A 26718-nucleotide genomic window follows, 5' to 3' on the forward strand; every position below is an offset into this window, starting at 1 on the left:
AGCCTGATGGAGACTCTGGGAGGAAGAATTAAGGGTGGACCTGGACTTTGATCTTTGGTCTCTCAGTGATGAAGGAAACAGAGAAGAAAACACTTCAAACTGAGACCTGCAACATAGAAATAAGAAGAATAACTCTTAAGATGGTATTTAGGTACAGCTCTTAAGAAGCTACTCAGTAACCCATACAATAGGTGATAAAAAGCAACAGGATTTCCAGTGACTCTGTGGTTCATTCACATGTAGCTCTGGGCCTGCCAACCCACCCTCTGGTACCTGAGTGCTCTGTAAGGACTTCCACCTTCTGTCTTTTCACTTGATGCCTGTGTGAGATAAGATTAATGGTTGCAGATTCTGGGTCATATGTCCAGCCTCTGAATACACTAACACATTTTCAGTGTCTGCATGGGCACTGTGTTTAAATAGGATTGGAGGCAAGTAATGCTATTTGAATTGTTAGGACTAGAGGGGAAAAGAATAGAGATAGGGAATTCCCTAGCAATCCAGTGGTTCAGTTCAGTTCAGTTGCTCAGTCGTGTCCAGCTCTGCGACCCTATGAATTGCAGCATGCCAGGCCTCCCTGTCCATCACCAATTCGCGGAGTTTACTCAAACTCATGTCCACTGAGTTGGTGATGCCATCAACCATCTCATCCCCTGTCGTCCCCTTCTCCTCCTGCCCTCAATCTTTCCAAGCATCAGGGTCTTTTCCAATGAGTCAGCTCTTCACATCAGGTAGCCAAAGTATTGGAGTTTCGGCTTCAACATCAGTCCTTCCAGTGAACACCCAGGACTGATCTCCTTTAGGATGGACTGGTTGGATCTCCTTGCAGTCCAAGGGACTCTCAAGAGTCTTCTCCAACACCACAGTTCAAAAACATCAATTCTTCAGCGCTCAGCTTTCTTTACAGTCCAACTCTCACATCCATACCTGACTACTGGAAAAACCATAGCCTTGACTAGACGGACCTTTGTTGGCAAAGTAATGTCTCTGCTTTTTAATATGCTATCTAGGTTGGTCATAACTTTTCTTCCAAGGAGTAAGCGTCTTTTAATTTCATGGCTGCAGTCACCATCTGCAGTGATTTTGGAGCCCCAAAAAATAAAGTCAGCCACTGTTTCCACTGTTTCTCCATCTATTTGCCATGAAGCGGTGGGACCCGATGCCATGATCTTAGTTTTCTGAATGTTGAGCTTTAAGCCAACTTTCACTCTCCTCAGAGGCTCTTTAGTTCTTCACTTTCTGCCATAAGGGTGGTGTCATCTGCATATCTGAGGTTATTGATATTTCTCCCAGCAATCTTGATTCCAGCTTGTGCTTCCTCCAGTCCAGCGTTTCCCATGATGTACTCTGCATATAAGTTAAATAAGCAGGGTGACAATATACAGCCTTGACATACTCCTTTTCCTATTGGGAACCAGTCTGTTGTTCCATGTCCAGCTCTAATTGTTGCTTCCTGACCTGCATACAGGTTTCTCAAGAGGCAGGTCAGGTGGTCTGGTATTCCCATCTCTTTCAGAATTTTCCACAGTTTATTGTGATCCACACAGTCAAAGGCTTTGGCATAGTCAATAAAACAGAAATAGATGTTTTTCTGGAACTCTCTTGCTTTTTCGATGATCCATCGTATGTTGGCAATTTGATCTCTGGTTCCTCTGCCTTTTCTAAAACCAGCTTGAACATCTGGAAGTTAATGGTTCATGTATTGCTGAAGCCTGGCTTGGAGAATTTTGACCATTACTTTACTAGCATGTGAGATGAGTGCAGTTGTGTGATAGTTTGAGCATTCTTTGGCATTGCCTTTCTTTGGGATTGGAATGAAAACTGACCTTTTCCAGTCCTGTGGCCACTGCTGAGTTTTCCAAATTTGCTGGCATATTGAGTACAGCACTTTCACAGCATCATCTTTCAAGATTTGAAGTAGCTCAACGAGAATTCCATCACCTCCACTAGCTTTGTCGTAGTGATGCTTCCTAAGGCCCACTTGACTTCACATTCCAGGATGTCTGGCTCTAGGTGAGTGATCACACTATCGTGATTATCTGGGTCGTGAAGATCTTTTTTGTACAGCTCTTCTGTGTATCCCTGCCACCTCTTCTTAATATCTTCTGCTTCTGTTAGATCCATACCATTTCTGTCCTTTATCAAACCCATCTTTGCATGAAATATTCCCTTGATATCTCTAATTTTCTTGAAGAGATCTCTAGTCTTTCCCATTCTGTTGTTTTCCTCTATTTCTTTGCATTGATTGCTGAGAAAGGCTTTCTTATCTCTCCTTGCTATTCTTTGGAACTCTGCATTCAAATGGGAATATCTTTCCTTTTCTCCTTTGCTTTTCACTTCTCTTCTTTTCACAGCTATTTGTAAGGCCTCCTCAGACAACCATTCTGCCTTTTTGCATTTCTTTTTCTTGGGGATGGTCTTGATCCCTGTCTCCTGTACAATGTCACGAACCTCGATCCATAGTTCATCAGGCACTCTGTCTATCAGATCTAGTCCCTTAAATCTATTTCTCACTTCCACTGTATAATCGTAAGGGATTTGATTTAGGTCATACCTGAATGGTCTAGTGGTTTGTCCTACTTTCTTCAATTTCAGTCTGAATTTGGCAATAAGGAGTTCATAATCTGAGCCACAGTCGGCTCCTGGTCTAGTTTTTGCTGATTGTATAGAGCTTGTCCATCTTTGGCTGCCAAGAATATAATTAATCTGATTTTGGTGTCGGCCATCTGGTGACGTCCATGTGTAGAGTCTTCTCCTGTGTTGTTGGAAGAGGGTGCTTGCTATGACCAGTGCATTCTCTTGGCAAAACTCTATTAGCCTTTGCCCTGCTTCATTCTGTATTCCAAGGCCAAATTTGCCTGTTACTTTAGGTGTTTCTTGACTTCCTGACTTTTGCATTCCAGTCCCCTATAATGAAAAGGACATCTTTTTGGGGTGTTAGTTCTAAAAGGTCTTATAAGTCTTCATAGAACCGTTCAACTTCAGCTTCTTCAGCGTTACTGATCAGGGCATAGACTTGGATTACTGTGATATTGAATGGTTTGCCTTGGAAACAAAGAGATCATTCTGTCATTTCTGAGATTGCATCCAAGTACTGCATTTTGGCCTCTTTTGTTGACTATGATGGCTACTCCATTTCTTCTAAGGGATTCCTGCCCACAGTAGTAGATATAATGGTCATCTGAGTTAAATTCACCCATTCCAGTCCATTTTAGTTCGCTGATTCCTAGAATGTCAGTGTTCACTATTGCCATCTCTTGTTTGACCACTTTCAATTTGCCTTGATTCATGAACCTAACATTCCAGGTTCCTATGCAGTATTGGCCTTTACCACATCGGACCTTGCTTCTATCACCAGACCCATCCACAGCTGAGTGTTGTTTTTGCTTTGGCTCCGTCTCTTCATTCTTTCTGGAGTTATTTCTCCACTGATCTCCAGTAGCATATTGGGCACCTACCAACCTGGGGAGTTCCCATCTTTCAGTGTCCTGTCTTTTTGCCTTTTCATACTGTTCATGCAGTTCTCAATGCAAGAATCCTGAAGTGGTTTGCCATTCCCTTCTCCAGTGGATCACATTCTGTCAGACCTCTCCACCATGACCTGTCCGTCTTGGGTGGCCCTACACGGCATGGCTTAGTTTCATTGAGTTAGACAAGGCTGTGGTCCTGTGATCAGATTGGCTAGGTTTCTGTGATTGTGGTTTCAGTCTGTCTGCCCTCTGATGCCCTCTCTCAGCACCTACTGTCGTACTGGGGTTTCTCTTACCTTGGACATGAGGTATCTCTTCACAGCTTCTCTTACCTTGGACGTGGGGTATCTCCTCATGGCCTTCACTCCTGACCTTGGACGTGGGGTATCTCCTCTTAGCCGCCACTCCTGGCCTTAGACATGGGGTATCTCCTCTTAGCCGCCTCTCCTGGCCTTAGACATGGGGTATCTTCTCTCAGCCGCATGCTGCTCCAGCGCCGCGCAGCCGCCGCCCAGCGCTTAGGACTCCACATCTCCATACCAGGTGGCCCGGGTTCAATCCCTGGTCAGGGAACTAGATCCCCACGTGCCACAACTGAGAGTTCACATGCTACACCTAAAGATCCGTCGTGCCACAGCTAAAACCTGAATGTGTGAGTCACTCAGTCGTGTCCAACTCTTTGCAACCCCACAGACTACAGCCAGCCAGACTGCTCTATGGGAGGAGTCTATGGGATTTTCCAGGCAAGAATATTGGAGTGGGTCACCATTACCTTCTCCAGGGAATCTTCTCCACCCGGGAATTGAACCCAGGTCTCCTGCATTGCAGGTAGATTCTTTACCATATGGGCTACCAGGGAAGCCCAGCCTAATCAATTAATTATTAAAAACAAAAGAAATTGGGAATTCCCTGGCAGTCCAGTGGTTAGAAGTCCACACTTTCACTGCTGAGGGTCTGGGTTCAATCTCTGGTCAGAGAACTCTCATGGAAAAAATAATAGTAAATAAAAGATTATGTCCACCAATTCCACAGGATAATACAGAGATTCACTTGGGAGGCAAAAGTATGCAACTGTTTTTGCCAAATGAGGTTAAGAAAGCATTTTGCTCTTTCATTCTCCTCTCTCTGCTTTCAAGAACTATCTTTTTAAGTTTATTCTTGAGCCTGGCTCTGGGCCCAAAGTTCTACCCTTCACTAACAATAGATCTTAAATTGTTTAATCTCTCACTTTTCCAAAAGAAAGCAAATTTTCCTTTCCACCAACCTTGCCATGTAATTGGCTTTTGAGGGGTCAGCAGCTGGACCCCACTCTCAGTTACACTCCCTCTCAGGGTTGTGCTGAGGAAAATGAGCTCAAATGGGATAGCTTGATAACAGAAGTGACAGAGGCTGGAATTAACCTCTGGTCTGCCAGCTGACCAGGTGGCACTAGTGGTAAAGAATCCACCTGCCAAAAACAGGAGACTTAAGAGACTAGGGTTCGATCCCTGTGCCGAGAAGATCCCCTGGAGGAGGGCATGGCATCCCATGGACAGAGGAGCCTGGCGGGCTACAGTCCGTAGGGTTGCAAAGAGTCAGACACGGCTGAAGTGAGTTAGCACACACACTGCTGGCTGAAGCCAAAGTGGACACCTTGAAGAGGACGAACTACAGGGCTTCTTTATCATGAGTTCTCACACCTTCACCCATGCTGATGGTACAGAGTTCTGAAAAACTGCCCAGCTCATTGTAGAAAGTGACTCGGGCCCCTGACCATCTAAAATGTTCTAACTTCCCTTTCACAGAAGAGCCCTGCTGACATGGCTTCTTGAAAGTATTTTAGTAAGGACCTCTTAAGATTTTCTCAGTGAGCCTAACTTCTAACAACTTGTAACAACTTAATGAGAAAAGTCTCCTTCTGCAATTTTCTGGAAGAGTTTGAGTAAGATAGGTGTTAGAAACCACTACAATATTGTAAAGTAATTAGCCTCCAACTAATAAAAATAAATGGGAAAAAAAAAAAAAGCCTCTTAGGACAAAACTTGAAGTTCTGATCTCTCCTGAGGGAAGCTAACCCTCTGACCTCTCACTGTGGAGGATGCTGCTGGAGGCCATGGCTGTCACTGAGATGAGTTCTTCAGACCTACAATTGGGGTTGTTTTCCAACATCCTCTTTACTTCCTGTGTAAAATGGCTCTCTGGTCTAGTCTGAAGTCATGTCTGACTTTGAGACTCCATGTACTTTAGCCCAATCTGTCCATGGGATTTCCAGGCAAGAATACTGGAGTGGGTCGTCATTTCCTTCCCCAGGGGATGAAAAGCAGCCCTGTACTTTAGTGTTTCTCTTAAGATGGGAAGATTGGCCCAGTGAACACAGTGTTGAATCCAGGGTGGAAGCCTGAGTCTTAGAATATGAGGCACTTTCTCTGGGAATCCTTAAGGCATTTGTGTGGATAAGCAACCGAAGGGCAGGAGAAACCCTGAAACAGTTAAAGTCTGTTTGGATAAACTTTCCTGGAGCCTGACGGGAGCAAGGTGCCCTTCCCTCATCTGTACCTCAGGAAAGGAGACTGTGCAGAGAAATGAGTTGTTGGGAAGGAATGTGCAAATAAAAAGATGACCTTTGTGTTCTTTTCAAGATTTAGTGATTTCTCTAGAAACATGTTATATACTAACTTTAGTCACTCGGTCATGTCCAGCTGTTTGCGACCCCATGGGCTGCAGCACGCCAGGCTTCCCTGTCCATCATCAACTCCTGGAGCTTGTTCAAACTCATGTCCATCAAGTCAGTGACGCCATACAACCATCTCATCCTCTTGACAGAGGATGTCCTTTTCCTCCTGCCTTCAATGTTTTGCAGCATCAGGGTCTTTTCCAGTGCTTCGGCTCTTCACATCAGGTGGCCAAAGTATTGGAGCTTCAGCATCAGTCCTTCCAATGAATATTCAGGACTGATTTCCTTTAGGATTGACTGGTTTGGTCTCTTTGCTGTCCAAGGGACTCTCAAGACTAACTTGTGTCCCCCCAAATTCCTAAAAGTGTGTTAGTTGCTTAGTCATGTCTGACTTTTGGCAACCTTATGACTGTAGCCGGCCAGGCTCCTCTGTTCATGGAATTTCCCAGGCAAGAATACTGGAGTGGGTAGCCATTCCCTTCTATAAAGGATCTTCCCAACCCAGGAATCGAACCCAAGTCTTCTGTATTGCAGGCAGATTCTTTACCTTTTGAGCCACCAGGGAAGTCCCAAATTCCTAAAGTGAAGCTCTAATCACTAATACTTGGAGGTAGAACCCATTAGGAGATAATTAAGGTTACCTCAGATCATAAAGGTCCAGGGTCCTGATACCATAAGATTAGTATCCTTCTAAGAGACACATGAGGTCCACTGTGTGCTGTAACCAAAAAGAAAGTCTCACCTGAACCCGCCCTTGCTGGCACCATGATCTCAGAGTTGCAACCTCCGAAACTGTGAGTAAATAAATATCTATTGTTGAAGTCACTCAATCTACAATATTTTGTCATGACAACCAGAGTTGACTAAATACAAAACAACACTTGGGAGTAATATGCCCACCATTTAGTCAGTATCTCCCAAGGACCCAAGCCTTGTTTATGTTAGTCTCACTAAATTTGCATCTGTATCAATTTAATCCTCACTCTCCAAGTAAGTGGGTAATAATTTTTGATGTTTTAACAACTGAAATTAGAACAATGAATTCTTTGTATTATAGAATCAAAAAGCAGTAAAGTCCAGAGCTGGGTGGTCTTATAGGAGCACTTACCATCTGAGTGTTAATTTCTCCAATTTCTCCTACTTCACAGATTGCTTACGAAGATCTTAGCAGCTGCCCACAGTCCCTAATGGAGGGTGTAGGCCCTGACTAAGCAGGTCAGAGCCAAGTCATTTTCCTGGAAGCAGGAATTAGCAGAGACCAGAAAGGAGAGTGTCAAAGAGGTGAGTATCCATGTTCTTAAACCACACAAGGTTCCAGTGCTAAGACAGGCAATAGGAGCTGGACTCAAACAGGAAACACAGGTGAATGCCTTGTTTCAGGGGCAAATGTGCTGGACAGGTAGACAGATAACAGAGCAGAACTGCAGTGGCCATAGCTTGCCTTATAGGATCAGGTAAGGTACAAATGGAGTGAGTTGGGTGACTCACCTGTCATGTGGAAATGATTGAGAGCATTAGCAAAGGCATGTGTTTGTTTACTAAAACCCCCAACTCCCATACCTCCACCCCCATGATTCGAAGTGCAGGTTGAGAATCACAGATATTAATAATGAAGTAGCGGTTTGATGAAGGTCAGGGCTCAGATGTGCATAGATCTCAACTGAGATTTCAGAGCTTTAGATGTGCATTGGGTTGAATACGATAGTTTTTGTTTGCTTTGATTGGGTTTTTTATTTATTTTTGACTGTGCTGGGTTTTTCTTCCCACGTGTGGACTTTATCTTGTTGTGGTGCATGGGCTGATCACAGTGGCTTCTCTTGTTGTGGATCATGGACTCCAGAGTGTGGGCTCAGTAGTGGTACAAGGGTTTAGTTTCCCGAGGCATATGGAATCATCCTGGACCAGGGGTTGAACCCACGTCCCCTGCATTGGCAGGCAGATTCTTAACCACTGGACCACCAGGGAAGTCCTGGATGCAATAATTATTAACTGCAAATTTGTTTTAATTATTCCTTCCCCTCTCGTAATGTATAATTGAATGTAATGGCCAAGTTTGGAGCTCACTGACCCTACTTCCCATTTGGGAGCCTTCAGTGTTCATCCCAGGATACCCACTTCTCTCCCCACTGCCCCTCTGCTGAGCTCAGAGGTCTCAGATCTCTGACCCTTGGGTAAACAGAATCTGCCAGGCTGTTCCATAAGGGCCCACTCACTTTAACAAGTGATTTTAATGAGAAACATCCAGGTAGTGCCAGCAGGATACTTAGGACCAGAGACTCAAGTTTAAAGTCTTAGAATTTCTCTCCCAGTGAAGCAACCAAATTCCATGTTATAGAAAAGCATATCAAGGAAAATATATCTGTGCAGATTCTCATTAGACCAGAGAATCTATTGTAAGTGAAAAGGGGCAAGAATTCAGAGACCTGCCCAATAAAGACATCTAATCTGAAACAATGAGCCAGAGATTGCTCTGGACTCTGTTGCTTTTGCACCCCAGAGTTATTTGGTTTGAATGACTGCCAAATCCTCAAGTTCAAAAGGCAGTCACAAGTGGGGAAAGAGGTTAGCATTCTTGAGGTTGGATTCCCAGAATTCTCCCATTTATTGTAAGCCTCTCCTTCTAAGGTCAGCCCGCTCTGCTAGTGGTTTGGTTTTAGAGACAGCCCCTCCCTCTACTATGAAGACTGTGAGAGAGAGTCTGATGGTAAAATCAGCAACCATATTGTCCATGCAAGGACCTGATCTTGGGTATGTCATTTTCTTCCAGAAGCCACCACCGTGGTCATGTCTCAGGTTCATAAGGATGGGCAGCTCTCTCACACTGAATGCATCTGTTCTCATTAAGCCTGTCAGAATAAACACAAGAGTGAGCATTTCATTCTTTTTAAGTGTTTGATTGCAATTGAATGTAAACACACATTCAGTTAATAGGAATTTATGTTAGCCATTAAGCTTGTTTTGTCTTTGAAGCCTTTCATTCTTTTGCCCTGCGTGTTAAACGTGCCCTGATGGGTTTTGCCTTCAAATGACCACAAGGAACCAGCCATTTCTTCTTTTTTTAAATTTAATTTTATTATTTATTTGACTGCATGAGATCTCAGTTGTGGCATGTGGGATCTTTTCTTTCTAGTTTCAGCATGTGAACTCTTAGCTGTGGCATGTGGGATCTAGTTCCCTGACCAGGGATTGAACCCAGACCCCCTGCAATGGGAGCACAGAGTCTTAGCCACTGGACCACCAGGGGAATCCCATGAACTAGCCACTTCTGTTCTGCATTGCCATCACACTGACCAAGTCACCTTCATGTCTCCTCTGTTACTGTGAGAGCCTCCTTACTACTCTCTCTGCTCCAGTTCTGCACTCCCCTCCCCAACAAAATCTGTTGGCCATGATCTAACCCAAATCTGATTGTGTCAACACCCTCCCCTTGCTAAAAACCTTTTGCTCTTAGGCTAAAACCAAGAACCCTTCCCTGGTCTCTACCTGCCTCTGCCACCTCATCTTGACCCTTTTTTCATCCAGCCCTCTCTGCCTGCAGCCACATTAACCTCACGGCTTCCCCCACCTTTCTCCTCCACTCACCCAATGATCACAGTTCGAATGGAACATCATAGGGAAGTTTCCCATGAGACCCCCTATTTAGAGCCGGTCTCTTTAAGTTTTCACTAACCATGTTTCTTTTCTTAAGAGTAATTACCTCCATTTTTAAAAGGAGTAATTACCTCCATTTTTAATTACACATTCATGAGTGTGATTATTTGATAAAGATTCATCTCCCTACTGGTCTCTAGGCTTTGTGAGACCAAGAACACAGCTGCTCACTATCATATCCCTGGGCCCTTACCCCAGTGCCTGGCAGGTAAACAGATTCCCATGGGACATTCTTTGGGTGAATTTCAGAGGTAGACACTAAGTGGAAAACAGACAACTGTGAGTAAGAGTTGTTGTTTTAAAAGGTCAGTACATCTGAAGGTAAGGTTAGTTATCCTCAAAACTTCAAGACAAGGTTACTCATAAAAATGGACACATGATGGATGAGGGACTTCCAGTGGCTAAGACTCCACACTGCCAATGCAGGGGCCCCAGGTTCAATCCCTGGTCAAGGACCTAGATCCCAGATGCCACAACTAAGAGTTCATATGCTACAATGAAGTTCGAAGATCCTGTGTTGCTGCAACTAAGACCTGGCGTAGCCAAATAAATAAATAAATAATTTTTTTAAAAAAACCTGAAACACATAATAGATGAGATTATCTGTGCACAGAATCCAGCAGAGAGAAAAGTCCTAACAGCTTGTCAAAACCACAGAGGAAAGGCAGAAAAGCCTGGAGTATATGATCAAAAGTCAGGTGGTGCTAGTGGTAAAGAACCCGCCTGACAATGCAGGAGATGTAAGAGACGTGGGTTCAGTCTCCAGGTTGGTAAGATTCCCTAGAGGAGGGCATGGCAACCTACTCCAGTAGTCTTGCCTGGAGAATCCCATGGACAGAGGAACCTGTTGAGCTATAGTCCATGGGGTCAAAAAGAGTAGGACACAAATGAAGCAACTTAGCATGCATGCATACAGAGACAGGGAGAGAGAGAGCAGGGAGCGCTGAGGTCCTGGGCTGACCTGGGTTAAACACAGTCTCTGGAGACCGGTTTGTAGCATGGTCTGTCAGACCACGTTAATAGGCACAATTAATGGGGACCGAGGGTGAGACAGGTCAGGTTCCATCAAACAACCAGAAGAAATGATTTATTAATGTGCCATGCGGGGGAGTTGGGGTCCACCCAGATCTATAAGTAGAGAGTAGTAACTGACCAATGGCATGTGGTCTGTGTGATGAAAGTGCACGGCATCAACAAGGAGAAAGGCCTGAGTACCAGAGGTTCCCACTCCTTGTTTGTTGGATGGAGGATTGTTGCTCGGCTGGCTCATGTTTGACTGATAACTCTGACCATGGAGATCATCCACACCACGAGGCTCTAGACTCAGGTTCCCCAAGCAGTCACTGGTCATAGACTAGACTTATATGGAGCCTTCCTGCTCCAGTGGAGAGAAAAACAGACCCGCTGTGGTTAGCTGAATAATGACCAAAGGATTGGTGAATTGGTTGAGTATCGTTGGTTGACCCCCAAAGATATTCACATCTTAATCCCTGGAACCTGTCTCTGTGTTACCTTATGTGGTGAAACGAACTTTGCAGATGTGATTAGTAAGGATTTTGAGGTGGGGAGATTGTGTTGCATTATCTAGATAAACCAAATATAATCCAAAGGGGGAGGCAGGAGCACAGGGTCAGAGAGAGATGGGGAGATGGCAATGCTGATGGCTTTGAAGATAGATGAAAGGGCCAAAGAATGAAGGAAGGGTGTCTCTAGAAGCTGGAGAACTCAAAGAATATTCTCTTCTAGAGCTTCCAGAAGAAACGCAGGCATGTCTACGGCCATACCACCCTGAACGTGCCCGATCTCGTCTGATCTCGGAAGCTAAGCAGGGTCGGGCCTGGTTAGTACTTGGATGGGAAACGCAGGCATGCCCACACCTTGATTTTAGACCAGTGAAACAAATTTCAGGCTTCTATTTCCAGAACTGCAAGATAATACATCTGTAGGGGGTTTTGTTGTTGTTGTTATTATCTTATTGAAGCATAGTTGATTTACAATGTTGTTAGTTTCAGGTATACAACAAAGTGAATTAGCTCTACATATATATCTTTTTTTCGTATTCTTTTCTCTTATAGGTTATTACAAAATATTGATTATAGTTCCCTATGCTATACAGTAGGTCCCTGTTGGTTACCTATTTTTTAAATATTTATTTATGTATTTATTTGTCTGTCTTGGGTCTTAATTGTGGCACTTGGGTCTTCATTGTATCATTAAGTTGTGGGCTCTTTTGTTGTGACCCACAGACTCTCTAGTTATGGCATGTGGGCTTAGTTGCTCTGAGGCATGTGGGATCTTAATTCCCCAACCAGGGGGTCAAACACATCCCCAGCATTGCATGGTGGTTTCTTAACCACTGAAACACCAAGCAAGTCCCCTTGGTTATCTATTTGATATGTAATAGCATGGTGTGTATTTGTTAATCTCAACCTTCTAATTTATTCCCCCCCCCCCAGCCTCTTTTCCCCTTTGATTACCATAAGTTTGTTTTCTGTGTCTGTTGCTCTGTTTTATATGTAAGTTCATTTGTATCTTATTCTCTTTTGGCTTCCACATATAAGCTGTGTCATATTATCGTCTTCTTTCTTTTTCTGGCTTACTTCACTTAGTCTGATCATCTCTAGGTCCCACTGTGTGTTGCTTGAAGCCACTAAGCTTGTGGCAATTTGTTACAGCAGCAGTAGGAAACTAATACACGGTAATATGAGGATCTGGCCGACAGATTGTTACCTCGATCATGCATAAGTCTCCGGAGAGTTTAACTGCTTTCCTTCAGTTCTTCTGGGCCAGACGCCTGCTAGAGGCGTAGACCAAGTTTCTGAATCTGCTGAGAACCGGTATGACTGACCTCAACTTCCTGAAAGGTCCTTCCTTCCCCGCTGGGATGCCTTGCCTCGCCTGGCCTGAGGCACCCCTGGCTCTTCTCTGTAAGACCACACTGGCCACTGACAGTTACTCATTCGTGGGGGCTGCTCTGGGGACAAAGCCCAGCCTATGGCGCCAGGGAGGCCCGAGTTCAAATCCCTCCTCCAGGCCTGAGATGACCCCTTCCTGATTTATACTGTGGTTGTATGGATTGAGAGAGGTGATGTGTGTCTAACACCAAACACAGGATCAGCGCCAGAGTAGGCATCCATTCAAGGTTACCCCTCTCTTCCCACAGGTGCCAGCTCTACCATGGGTCTTTGCTGTCCTCAGCTTTTTTAATGTAGGTCTTCCCAGCTACTTTCTCTACAGCTTTGCAAACCCAGTGACAGCCCTGTCTCTTCTAGCACCCTAACTGCAGATCAATGCCCTCAGCATCACCCTCCCAGTGACTTGATGTCTAGTTGGAGTTTCCCTAGAAATGTTACCTGAGACAAGGATCCCAGCGGTGGTGGTTTGTCTGGGAGATGGTCCCAGAAAATACCAGTGGAGGAAATGTACACATGTCTTTTGATTTGTGCTGGTAAGGAACACCATTTCACCAGCAAACCAAAGGCTGCTTTGTCTGGTATAGGCTTTCTATTATACTTTCAAATATCCTACAAAACTGCCTCCATTTGGCAAGTTTCAAAGCCAAAATCTACATATATTAAAGGTTTTTTAAGCCCAAGATAAACTTTTCATCACCTCTAAAACCTTTACTTCTTTCCCCCATTCCATCACCTAAAGGTTACAGCCTCCCAGGGTTACTGTTATTATTACCTGAGAATATTTCCAAATATCCAGATAATTGAGAACCTTAATTAATAAGTGTGGATAATAGGAGGGTCACCATATGAAACGTAGGCTGATCATTGCCTGAATGAAGTACAGAGAAGGCATTTCAGATGTGCTCAGTCCTGAAAAGCCAACACTGACATGCTGATGCTGTTCATCATTAAGTGGTATGTATCGAATGCCCGCAAGGTGTAAGGCACTGCGCTGGGTGCTGGGAGGCACTCGGAGAGGCTTGAGAAGGTTTTGGGCAAAAAAGAACTTTCCTTCCCTAAAATTCTTAGTCTGTTACAGCTTCCACTGTTAGAGTCTTTTTTTTTTTTTTTTCCTGGCCTTATTCAGCATCCCCTTATACAATGAACCTCTCACTAGGAGGGACTGAAACCTCATATATCATGTGGCTGAGAGGGGCCCTGAGGTCCTACTGGTGTACAGACAGAGACTCGGAGGGGAGGTAATTACTAGCTGGGAGGGACCCAACCCACAGGTGGTACAGCTTAGTCCTGAAATCTTTGTCCCCAGTGTCTGATTTCTTCACATTTTAAGCAGTTTCCAGACCTTTGCACTTGGGGGTGGGGGGAATTAATTAAGGGTTGGCCTCTGAGATAGCTTTCTAAGAGCACGTACAGGCAAAGTGGATTCCCCCAGCTGTACCTCTTTCCACTTGATAGCTGGCAAGCTCTGCTCCAGTGAGTCCAGCAGACCCTGTGCTGCCTAACCTCCTCTGAACACCCTTCTGTCTCAGTACTGTTTCTTCTCTGACCACTATGTGAATGTGAAAGACGCTTAGTCATGTCTGACTCTTTGCGACCCATGGACTTTACAGTCCATGGAATTCTCCAGGCCAGAATACTGGAGTGGGTAGCCTTTCTCTTCTCCAGGGGATCTTCCTAACCCAGGGATCGAACCCAGGTCTCCCACATAGCAGGCGGATTCTTTACCAGCTGACCACTATACCCAGATCCTATAGGAAAATCATTTTAAATGTTCATTCTTGAGCCCCTCCCCAAACCTCCTGAATCAGAACTCATCTATGGGGCTCCAGCCAAGGAAACCACACTTGTAAACAGGCTTTCCATGTGTTTCAGACCACACCAGAATCTGAGGACCACTCAGTGTGGCTTAGACAGCCGGCACCATCTGGCTGTGGCTACCCTCTGACCTTACCTCCGTCAGCCAGGTTGAACTGCTCCCTATTCTAGAAACAGATCTTGTAATGTCAAACCTCTGCATCTTTGCTCACTCTATTTCCCCTGCCTCGTTTGCTTTTCTTTCACTAAACAAGCAAATTCCTGTTCCTCTTCCAAAGCCCTCTTGAAATGTCCCTCAATCTCTGTCACTCCCTGTAACTCCTTCCCCCAGAAGACTCTCCTGCTCCCTCCTCCCACCTCACAGCTATTGATATCTGCCTCTAGGACAGCACTTTTCTTATTTTACATAAAATTTTTATATTTATGTATTTATTTGGCTGTGTCGGCTCTTAGTTGGATATCTTTTGTTGTGGTGCATGGATTATCTAGTTGCAGCACATGAGCCCCGGAGCACAGGGGCTTAGTAGTTGCTACATGCAGGCTTAGCTGCTTCTCAGCATGTGGAATCTTAGTTCCTCAACCAAGGATCAGACGCACATCCCCTGCACTGCAAGGCAGATTCCTAAGCAGCGGACCACCAGGGAAGTCCCACTTTTCTTTTTATATTAATGAACTCTAAGGCTGTACCTCCGGAGAAGGCACTGGCAACCCACTCCAGTACTCTTGCCTGGAAAATCCCATGGATGGAGGAGGCTGGTAGGCTGCAGTTCATGGGGTCGCTAAGAGTTGGACACGAGTGAGCGACTTCTCTTTCACTTTTCACTTTCATGCATTGGAGAAGGAAATGGCAACCTACTCCAGTGTTCTTGCCTGGAGAATCCCAGGGACGGGGGAGCCTCGTGGGCTGCCATTTGTGGGGTCTCACAGAGTCGGAGACAACTGAAGCGACTTAGCAGCAGCAGCAGCAGGAGCAAGGCCGTACCTCAGTCCAGGGCTGCAGGGAGCACACCTTGCCCATTTGTGCATATTAGAAACAGTCACCCCTTCCTCCAGAGCCAGACACACAGCTTGTCAACAGGAGCACAGGCTGCATCCCAGCTCCCTCACCTCTCCACAGTCTCCCTGGTGCAGGGCAGAGCCTGTCGACTGTGTGCAGAGACTCTCCACCTGTCCTCTCTGCTAACGAAGAGCTCCTGAAGGCCCTGGCACTTTTTCATGTTTGTACATCCCCAGCGTAGATGTCTGGCCCTGTAATGACTCTCTGTGAAAGGTTTTATAAGCTGCAGTGAATTGAATACAGCCTGTGAACACAGGCAAGCTGACTGCCCACATGTCATCAAATACTGTGAATTGCAGAAGGCCCTCGGAGCAGCAGAGGCTGGATGAGTTATGTTGTCTGTTCTGTTCTCCGTGGATTCTGGATATTTTAACATCTGCAACTGGAAATTGTTTAGAGCTGTGAGACTAAAACAGATGCCTAAAGCAGTCTGTTAGCTCATTCTTTACTTTGTGGACCTGAAAAAAAAAAAAAAAACCCATATATATTTTGAATGAAAAGTGGAAGTGAAAGTTGCTCATTTGTGTCTGACTCTTTGCGACCCCATGGACCATACGGAATTCTCCAGTCCAGAATACTGGAGTGGGTAGCTGTTCCCTTCTCCAGGGGATCTTCCCAACCTAGGCATTGAACCCAGGTCTCCCACATTGCAGGCAGATTCAATTCTATTATGTTTTGAATAGTAGTCCTTTATCAGATATGTCTTATACAAGTATTTTCTCCCAGTCTGTGGTTGGTCTCCTCATTCTCTTCATACTGTCTTTCACTGAACAGCTTTTAATTTTTAGGAAGTCTAGCATAACAATAAATTCTTTCATATTTAATCATATCATTGGTGTTATTCCTAAAAAGGCATTGCCATACCCAAGGTCATCTAGGTTTTCTCCTATGTTTTCTTCTAGGTTTATAGTTTTGCATTCAGATAATTTTGAGTTAATATTTGTAAAGAGTGTAAGGCCTAAGTATCTACATATGTATGTGAATGTTCAATTGTTACAGCACCATTTATTGAAAAGACTGTCTTTACTCCATTGTACTGCCTTTTCTTCTTTGTCAAAGTGCAGTTGACTATAACTATGTGGGTCTATTTCTGCAATCTTTATTCTTTTAAACATTTTTATTTTATATTGGAATATAATTGATTTACAATGTTAGTTGTAACCATGTTAGACTTGTTAACATTGTAACACAATGTTAGTCTAACAATGTGTTAGTTTCAGGTGTATGGAAAAGTGATTCAGTTAGACATATACGTATACTCAAATTTTCTTCCCATATAAGTTATTACAGAATATAGAGTTCTCTGTGCTATACAGTAGGCCCTTATTGGTTATCCATTTTTATTTAATAGTATGTATATGTTAATCCTAATCTCCTAATTTATTTCTCCCCTCCCCACCTTTCCTCTTTTAATCATAAGTTTGTTTTCTAAGTCTGTGAGTCTGTTTCTGTTTTGTAAGTAAGTTCATTTTTTTTTAAATTAGTTGAAGTTAATTTCAATCATTTTTAAAAATTTCACATATGAGTGATATTATATGGCACTTTCTGTTTCTGACTTATTGTACTTAGTATAATTTCTAGGTTCATCCCTGTCATTGAAAATGGCATTATTTCATTCTTTGTCATGTCTGAGTACAATTCTATTGTACACATATACATTTTCTTTATTCATTTATCTGTTGATGGATATTTAGGTTGCTTTCCATGTCTTGGCTATTGTAAATATTGCTGCAGTGAACACTGAGGTCCAGGTATCTTTTCAAATTATGGCTTTATCCAGATACATTCCCAGGAGTGGAGTGGCATTGTTGGATCATATGATAGCTCTATTTTTAGTTTTTTAAAGAACCTCCATCCTGTTCTCCATAGTGGCTATAACCAGTTTATATTCCCACCAACAGTGTAGGAGGGTTCCTTTTTCCCCACACCCCTCTCCAGCATTTATTGCTTGTAGACTTTTTGATGATGGCCATTCTGACTGGTATGAGGTAATACATCATTGTAGTTTTGATTTATATTTCTCTAATAATTAGAGATATTGAGCATCTTTGCATGTGCTTTTTGGCCATCTGTATGTCTTTTTGTTTTGTTTTGTTTTTGATATTGAACTTCATGAGCTGTTTGTATATTTTGGAGATTCATTCCTTGTTAGTCACATCATTTGTAAATATTTTCTCCCATTCTGTGGGTTGTGTTTTTTGTTTTGTATACGGTTTCCTTTGCTGTGCAAAAGTTAAGTTTAACTAGGTTCCATTTGCTTATTTTTGTTTTTATTTTCATTACTATAGGAGGTGGATCCAAAAAGATATTGCTGCAATTTATGTCAGAGTCTTCCGCCCATGTTCTTTCTCTGAGGTTGTTTTTTTCCCTAATATTTATTTATTTGGCTATGCCAGGTCTTTTTATTTATTTATTTATTTTTAATTGAAGGATAATTGCTTTACAATATTGTGTTGGTTTCTGACATACAGCAATGTGAATCGGCCATAGGTATACATATGTCCCCTCCCTCTTGACCCTCCCTGTCACCTCCCATGCCATCCCACCCCTCTAGGTTGTCAGAGAGCCCCGGTTTGAGTTCCCTGGGTGATACAGCAAATTCCCCTTGGCTATCTATTTTACACATGGTGGTGTATATGTTTCTATGCTACTCTCTCCGTTCGTCCCACCCTCCCCTCCCTCCCGCTAACCCATGCTCACAAGTCTGTTCTGTGTGTCTGCATCTCCATTGCTGCCCTGCAAATAGGTTCATCAGTACCATCTTTCTAGATTCCACATGTATACATTAAATATGATATTTGTTTTTCTCTTTCTGACTTACTTAACTCTGTGTAATAGGCTCTAAGTTCATCTGCCTCATTAGAACTCACTCAAATGCATTCCTTTTTATGGCTGAGTGATACTCCATTATATATATGTACCACAGCTCTGCACCAGGTCTTAGTTGCAGCACATGGAATCTTCAGTCTTCACTGCAGCATGCAAACTTAGTTGCAACATGTGGAATCTAGTTCCCTGACCAGGATCAAACCCGGGGCCCTTTCACTGGGAGCACAGAATCTTAGCCACTGGACCACCAGGGAAGTCTTCTTCCCTCCTCTAAGAGTTTTATAGGGTCCAGTTTTACATTTAGGTCTTTAATCCATTTTAAGTTTATTTTTCTGTATGGTGTTAGAGAATGTTCTAGTTTCATTCTTTTACATTAGCTGTCCAGTTTTCCCAGCACTATTTCCCTGTTGTGTATTCTTGCCTCCTTCATTGTAGATTAATTGACCATAGGCACATGGGTTTATTTCTGGGCTTTCTATTCTGTTGCATTGATCTATAATATAAGAAGTATAAGATATAGACAGAAAAGTACACAGTTCATAAGTGTACAAATTTTCACAAAGTGAAAACACTTATGAGACCTTGTTTTGGAAAAAAGATTCCTGTTTCTCAAGGGTGGTATTTTGGGCAGAACAATTTTTTTGTGAACTGTCATAGATAAACACAGCTGGACATTAGTTAAATTTGTGAAAGCAGATTTATTCAGAAACTGACAGTAGAGGGAAAGCTGAGCACCAGTTCTATTTGTGCAGAGGGAACGGAGGAGCAGGAAGGAGGCAGTGAGCAGTGAGCAAGGAAAAACTACAAAGAACTGGACAAAGGTGTTAGTCCACATGGAAGCCATCTAGATTTGCTAACTGGCTTATTGACTGAAGCTTATTAATTGAAAGTTAGGCCCCTACCCTCCCACAGAGACTGAGAGACAGGGGCCCTATCGTCAGGTGTTGCTGAAGCAAACAGCAAATGATTCTGGCAGCCTTGGGTTTTTATCAGGCAGACACTTTAAGTTGCCCTTGAACTGTTAGAAACTGTTAGTATTAGTTCAAGACTTTATAGTCAAAGTTGAGGCCTTACTTCAAGGAAAGGGCTCAAGGATTTCTCTGGTGGTCCAGTAGCCAAGACTCCACACTCCTATGCAGGAGGCTGGGTTCAATCCCTGGTGTTGGAACCAGATCCCACATGCCACAGCTAAGAAAGAGTTCATGTGCCACAACTAAAGATAGTTAGATCGGTCTCTCAGTCATATCTGACTCTTTGCAACCCCACGTACTGCAGCACTCCAGGCTTCCCTGTCCATCACCAACTCCCGGAGCTTGCTCAAACTGATATCCATTGAGTCGATGACACCATTCAACCATCTCATCCTCTGTTGTCCTCTTCTCCTTCTGCCTTCAATCTTTCCCAGCATCAGGATCTTTTCTGAGTCAGTTCTTTGCATCAGGTGGCCAAAGTATTGGAGCTTCAGCTTCAGCATCAGTCCTTCCAATGAATATTCAGGACTGATTTCCTTTAAGATGGACTGGTTGGATCTCCTTGCAGTTCAAGGGACTCTCAAGAGTCTTCTCCAACACTGCAGTTCAAAAGCATCAGTTCTTCGGCACTCAGCTTTCTGTATGGTCCAACTCTCACATCCATACATGATGACTGGAAAAACTATAGCTTTGACTAAATGGACCTTTGTCAGCAAGGTAATGTCTCTGCTTTTTAATAGGCTGTCTAGGTTTGTCATAGCTTTTCTTTCAGGGAGCAAGCGTCTTTTAGTTTCTTGACTGCAGTCACCATCTGCAGTGATTTTGGAGCCCCCAAAAATAAAGTCTGTCACTGTTTCCATTGTTTCCCCATCTATTTGCCATGAAGTGATGGGACCAGATGCCATGATCTTCATTTTTTGAGTGTTGAGTTTTAAGCCAGCTAAAGATCAGCTAAGATCCCATATGCCAAAAGAAAAATCAAAGATCCCACGTGTTGCAGGTGAGACCCAGGGCAGCCAAATAAATAAAAAAGAAGGCACACAGCTGCTTTTAAAAATAGTAAATAAATAAATAAAAGAAGAGGGCTCAGAGGAGGCTGGCTAGAGTTTGGTTGAGGAGAGAATCTTTGTCAGCACAACTGTCCCACAGATTAAGGACTTTAAAAATCATCCCCACCACCACATTATGCAAAAGTAATTAGCTTCATGCATTTCCAAATGCCCTATCCCACAAAAACCACACTAGGTAACATCTAATATGCCTACCAGCTTTGAAATCCTACAGTAATGTCACTGGCTATTTTGTCTCCATTTGAAGATAGAGATAAAGAAACAGGCTGAAAAGACAGTACACAGAGTGCTGGACATGGGGTTGGAAGCTGTAGGAGGTTATGACCTTCCTCTGCAAATTTTCACATGAATGCACACTCCCTTGCCTGTATTACTTTGCACAGATTCCCAGGAAGACCAGGCAAGGAAGTGGGCAGACTATGGGGTTAACCCTAATTAAAATTCTGATTATGCCATTTAACTTTATTTCCATGAGTCACTTAGCTTCTCCTGGCCTTGCTGAGCTTTGCAAAGCCAGTCTTCAGTGGTTCCTGCTCAAGGTACACAGGCAGCCATACCCTCTAGAGCCGGTTCTCCAAGGCTCTGCCAGCTGCATGGCCCAGCAACTGGGAACCTGTACTAACCAGCATTCTCCAGTCTACTCCCTTTCCCCACACCTGCTCCTGACAGTGGGTGTGGGCCTGAAGGACTAGAAGGAAAGGAACCAGGAGATGAAAGAAAGCAAGCAGACAGCTTGGTTAAAAAACAACAAACTGCGCAACTGCCATTCAAACCCTGCCAGGGCCTCCATGCAAGAGGCACGCTGTCCAACTCCAGGAGAGAGGGCATTAAAATGGACTTGGCAGAGGAAAAAGTACCTAACGCAACTGAATATTCCCTAAGAAACACACTATTTTAATAGCTAGGTAAGCCTTAGAAGGTTTTGAACCAAGACGAGATGTCATAAAGTTCCCTTATACCCAGTAGGAAAGGGATTTGGCTGAGCAAATTAGATAGCTAGGAAAGACAAACCCTTCTCTGTTTATACTTTGTTGGTTTGAGAACTCTCAAAGGACCCGTTATAGTTGTTAACTACCTCCTGGTGGTGTAAGGAAAGTCCACACCTTCAGGACCCAGAGGTCTGGCTACCATCTTGGCTGGGGAAAAAAATGTGGTTCACTCTTTTGTGGAACTTTTCCCCCCAAGAAAAAAAATAGTTTTTCTCAATAGTTATCCACATGCCTAACCACAAGAGTCTGGACTTTCTCCTGTTGGTAAAGGGAGGTTTAAAGCATTTCACATGGAGGATAGATATGATTGAGTTTCAAAATATTCATCCTGGTTCCTAAAACACCATTTACTGTTTTAGAAAAATTTTTGTATTTTGTTTCTTTTACTTTTAAATAAGCTTTTTTATTTTGAGATAACTGTAGATTCACATGCAGTTCTAAAAAATAAGACAGAAAGGTCCTATGTACTTCTTTCTCAATTTCCTCTTGGTAACAGTCTTGTAAAACTGTACTACATTAATCACAACCAGGATACTGACAACTGATGCAGTGAAAAAATAGGAAAGGTCCTTCACTGCAAGGATCTCTCATGTTGCCCGTTTAAAGCAACATCTACTTCCCTCTCACTTCTACCCCCTCCTTACCCCTTGGCAAACTCTAATCTGTTCTCCATTTCTTTACTGTTGTCATTTCAAGGATGTTATATAAATGGATCATACAGACCTGTGCCTTAGAGAATTGCTGTTATCACTGCAAAATTCTCCAGAGATCCGTCCAGATTGTTGTGTGTATCAATAGTTTGTTCCTTTTCTGGTTGAGTAGTAATCCATGGTATGGATGTACCCAAGGTTTTTTTGTTTGCATATATATTTTTTTAACTATTCACCTGTTTGAAAGACATTTGGACTATTACGAATACAAGTGATATAAATATTCATGTACAGGCTTTTGTCTGAATATAAGTCCTATTTCTCTGAGCTAAATGCTCAAAATTGCAAATACTAGGTCATATGATAGTTGCATGTTTAGTTTTTTTAAATAACCTTGAATCCTTGGAATAAATCTCATTTCATCATGGAGTATATTTCCTTTTACATATTCCTGAATTTTATTTGATATGTTTTGTTAGAAGTGTTTGTATCCATTTTCCTAAGGGATATTGTGCTATAATTTTTTGTAGTACTTTTATCTAGTTTTGATGTCAAGGTTGTTCAGTTCAGTCACTCAGTTGTGTCTGACTCTTTGCGACCCCATTGTTGGTCCTTTAATGGACCGGAACCTGGTGGCCCGGAGTCGACGATAAGAAAGTAAGAGAGAGAAAGAGGTTGATAGCGCTTGTTGGTCCTTTAATGGACCGGAACCTGGTGGTCCGGAGTCGATGGTAAGAAAGTAAGAGAGAGCGCTTGTTGGTCCTTTAATGGACCAGAACCTGGTGGTCCGGAGAGTAACAGAGAGAAAGAGGCTGATATCCCCTGGTTTACGGGGAAAGCCAATAGAGCCCTGTTCTTAGGGCTTGCGCTGCTGCACGTAGGCACCGGGCGCCCTCTCGAGTGGGTGAAGGCACAGTGCGCCTTCTCGAGAGGGTCTTAGAAGCCGGGGCAAGAAAGTGAGCTCAGCGGGCCTCCACGCTCCAAGGAATTAGCCAGAAATAGAGAGACAGAGAGAGAGAGAGAGAAGAAAGAAGGAAAGAAGGAAAGGAGGGAGGGAGGGAGAGAAGGAGGGAAGGAAGGAAGGAAAAGAAAGAAAGACACGGGGACCAAAGCTCTGATGGAGCAAAGGTGTTTTAATCAACATGGCGTGGGCATATATACTGTCTTACAAGGTGGTTATTCTCAGCAAAGACAAAGATTAAAATTCCAGACTTAAAAAACATAAGACATCCCTATCAAAGAGAGAGAGTTGCAAACAATCACCTTTTACCATATGGCTCATAAAAAGGAAGAGGGTGCTTATCACTGTAATGAGAAATGCCTGGATTCCTCAGCCCCGGGAAAGGCGTGCCTCTCCTCTTAATTCCTGAATATTCAGGAATCAATAAGGGCCAGAGGGTTCCTGACAGATCCAAAACAGCACACAGGAAGCCTCTTGTTAAATGCTTCCTGACACCCTTGAACTGCAGCACGCCAGGCTCTGTATCCATCACCAACTCCTGGAGTTTACTCAAACTCATGTCCATTGAGTCGGTGATGCCACCCAACTATTTCATCCTCTTTCGTCCTTTTCTCCTCCCACCTTCAATCTTTCCCAGCATCAGGGTCTTTTCCAGTGAATCGGCTCTTCACATCAGGTGGCCAAAGTATTGGAGTTTCAGCTTCAACATCAGTCCTTCCAATGAATATTCAGGACTGATCTCCTTTAAGATGGACTGGTTGGATCTCCTTGCTGTCCAAGGGACTCTCAAGAGTCTTCTCCAACACCACAATTCAAAAACATCAATTCTTCGGCGCTCAGCTTTCTTTATAGTCCAACTCTCACATCCATACATGACTCCTGGAAAAATCAAAGCTTTGACTAGATGGACCTTTGTTGGCAAAGTAAGCTCTCTGCTTTTTAATATGCTGTCTAGGTTGGTCAAGGTTGTACTACTATATAAAATGAATTCCCTTCTCTTCTATTTTCTGAAAAGGATTCTATAGAATTGGGGCTAATTCTTATTTAAACATTCAGTGGAACTCTCCAGTGAAATTACCTGGGCTTGGAGATTTTGCTTGGGAGAGTATTTAAATTATAAGTTAAATACTACCTTATAAAATTATAAAATACTACACTATAACTATTATCCTAACTGTAGTTTGTTAGTCATTCGGTTGTGTCTGACTCTTTGCAACCCCATGGGCTGTAGCCCATCAGGCTGCTCTTCCATGTGATTTCCCAGGCAAAAATACTGGAGTGGGTAGCCATTCCCTTCTCCAGGGGATCTTTATTCAAATTATGCTTTGGGTAAATTGTGTCAACTTTGTTGATGTTTTCAAAGAGCCAGGCCTTTTTTCATTTATTTTCTCTCTCTCATTTTTTATTTTCAATCTCATTGATATATATTCTTTATTATTCCCTTTCTTCTGATGATTTGGGCTTCTTTTGCTCTTCTTTTTCTAGGTAGGCACTTAGATTATTGATTTGATATATTGACTCTTTCTTAAAGTATAGCAGCTCCCAATTTATAGGGAGTAGTTCTATAAATTTCCCCATCAGCACAACTTTATCTCTGTTCCACAAATTTTGATATATTGTATTTCACTTTCATTCACTTGAATGTATTTTTTAAATTTTTCTTGAGGTTCGTCTTTGGCCTATTGATTATTTAGAAGTAGAAAAATGTCAAAACAGAGGAAGTGAATATGAAATTCTAAACTGTCAAAGCAATTCCCTTGTGTAAGACTTTCTCCATACAGGGTGTTGTTCCAGACATTCAGAAGAATGGTGTGTATCTTGATTCCAAAGATAGATTTGCAGGTCCTGGCATGAAGGAATAGGTTGCCACCTCATGTAGGAGACATGCTTTGTGATGGCTGGTTCTGTAGTAAAGGATTCTTTGATTAAAAGTTAACAGAAACCCATCAGACTAATTTTGGGGAAAAAGGAAAACGAAAGAAAGAATTGGGGAGATTATTGGAAAATTTAAAGGAATTCCTGTAGACATCCCCCCAAACACTGAGAGTCATGGTAAACTGGAAGCTGAGCCATCAAACTAAAGCAGCTCCTATTCTCAATTGTCTAACAAAGAAACTCCTCTTTGCAGACAAGTTTTCTCTATTTCTCAGTGCATGAGGGAAAAGGTAGCTATCTGGTCCTCCTGAATCTGCTAGCCCAACTATTCAAGAAAGACTGACCAGAATTTCTGTACCACAGTTACACAGTTCTGGTACAAAAAAAACTGATCTGGCCTACCTTGGGTAAGGATTTACCTGTCATCCCATCACTTGTAACAAGTACACAGGCACATGGACTTCTGTCCTCTGCTCAGTAAAAGTTTCTGAAGCAAGCTCTCTCAGAACAGGTTTTGTGAGACAGTGTAGGGATGGGATGAACATGAATAACAATGCTGACACAGTATGTGAGCCCTGCATCCACCTGTTGGATCATGAGAAGGTCCACTGGGAGGTATGCATGTTCCTGGATCCAAATTGTTTAAGTTCCACCAACCACTGCCCTTTTCTCTGATAAACAAGGAACTCCATGATGCAGTAAGAAAAAACAGCCTGGAATTTCTTGCTAGAGACTTTGAAGATATGGGTCAGAAACTGTAGGACTTAGGGACTAAAATGATGGGAACTTGGTAAAGGATTGAGCACTCTTAGCAACTAGTACAGTGCGAAGAACACAGCAGTCTTCACTAAATGTGACTGAGTGAATGGCAGAATCTTCATAACGACCTGAAAGAACATTGTCAGGAAGAGACTCATCCAGAAATGAGCTTCTAGTGAAATTTAAGTTTTTAATTTCACAGAATACATATAAATGTATTTTTTACATGAGAACCTACCAGATAAAACTAATATCCTCTCTGACTACCACTCTGAATTACTGCCTCCTTTTCCACTCTCCAAGAATAGTCACTGATATGTTAGATGTATATACCTTGCTAATATTTCCACAAACATATGAACCCACCAGAAATATGTAATATTGTATAGGTTTGAAAAATATATGAATGTTATTAGTCTTACAAATTGCTCTTCAGTTCCCTTTTTTCATTCAAAAAAAAGTTTTTTATTTTTTCTTGTTGACCTAGAAAGAGACCTAGCTCATTCCTTTCAGTGAATGTATGTGCCACAATTTGCCCATCTCCTTACTGAAGGATACTTAAGTTGTTTTCATTGTTTTATCATCAAAAATACTGCAATAAACATCCTTATGTTGTTTCTATATGCACACATGTAGAAGATGGCAAAAAAAAGGTCACAATCTCTACCCTCCTTGTATCCACACACTTTGCAATATGATTTTGCAGCTCTTCCTAACAGATAAAGTCCTTTTCTCCTCCACTTGAATCTAGGATGACCTTGGACTTAATTCCGCCAGTGGAAGGCATGTCGGTGTGCCAATTTCAAGCCTAGACCTCGAGAGGTCTTGAATGCTTCTGCTTTCTATCTCTTGGAGCTTTGTCCAAGCACCAGGTGAATGCACAAACCCAGGCCAGCCTGTTGGTGAAAGAGAGACCAAACGGAACAGAGTTGAGCTGTGTCATCCTAGAGCATCCTACACCAGCCAACCCCAAGCTAACTCAGCACCGGACTGAGCCAGAGGAAATCAGAACCTGCCTAGCTGAGTCCATCCCACGTTGCCAACCTGGAGACC

At 43.0% G+C, this 26718-nt stretch overlaps 1 long non-coding RNA gene across 1 annotated transcript; it reads left to right on the plus strand.

The window, feature by feature from the left end:
• On the plus strand, positions 1 to 26718 carry LOC133067235 (uncharacterized). Its single transcript, XR_009695227.1, has 3 exons — positions 1 to 151; positions 7272 to 7404; positions 26417 to 26718. It is a non-coding gene; the product is annotated as an uncharacterized LOC133067235 (long non-coding RNA).

This window comes from Dama dama, chromosome 12, assembly GCF_033118175.1.
Source record: "Dama dama isolate Ldn47 chromosome 12, ASM3311817v1, whole genome shotgun sequence".
Lineage (NCBI taxonomy): Eukaryota > Metazoa > Chordata > Mammalia > Artiodactyla > Cervidae > Dama > Dama dama.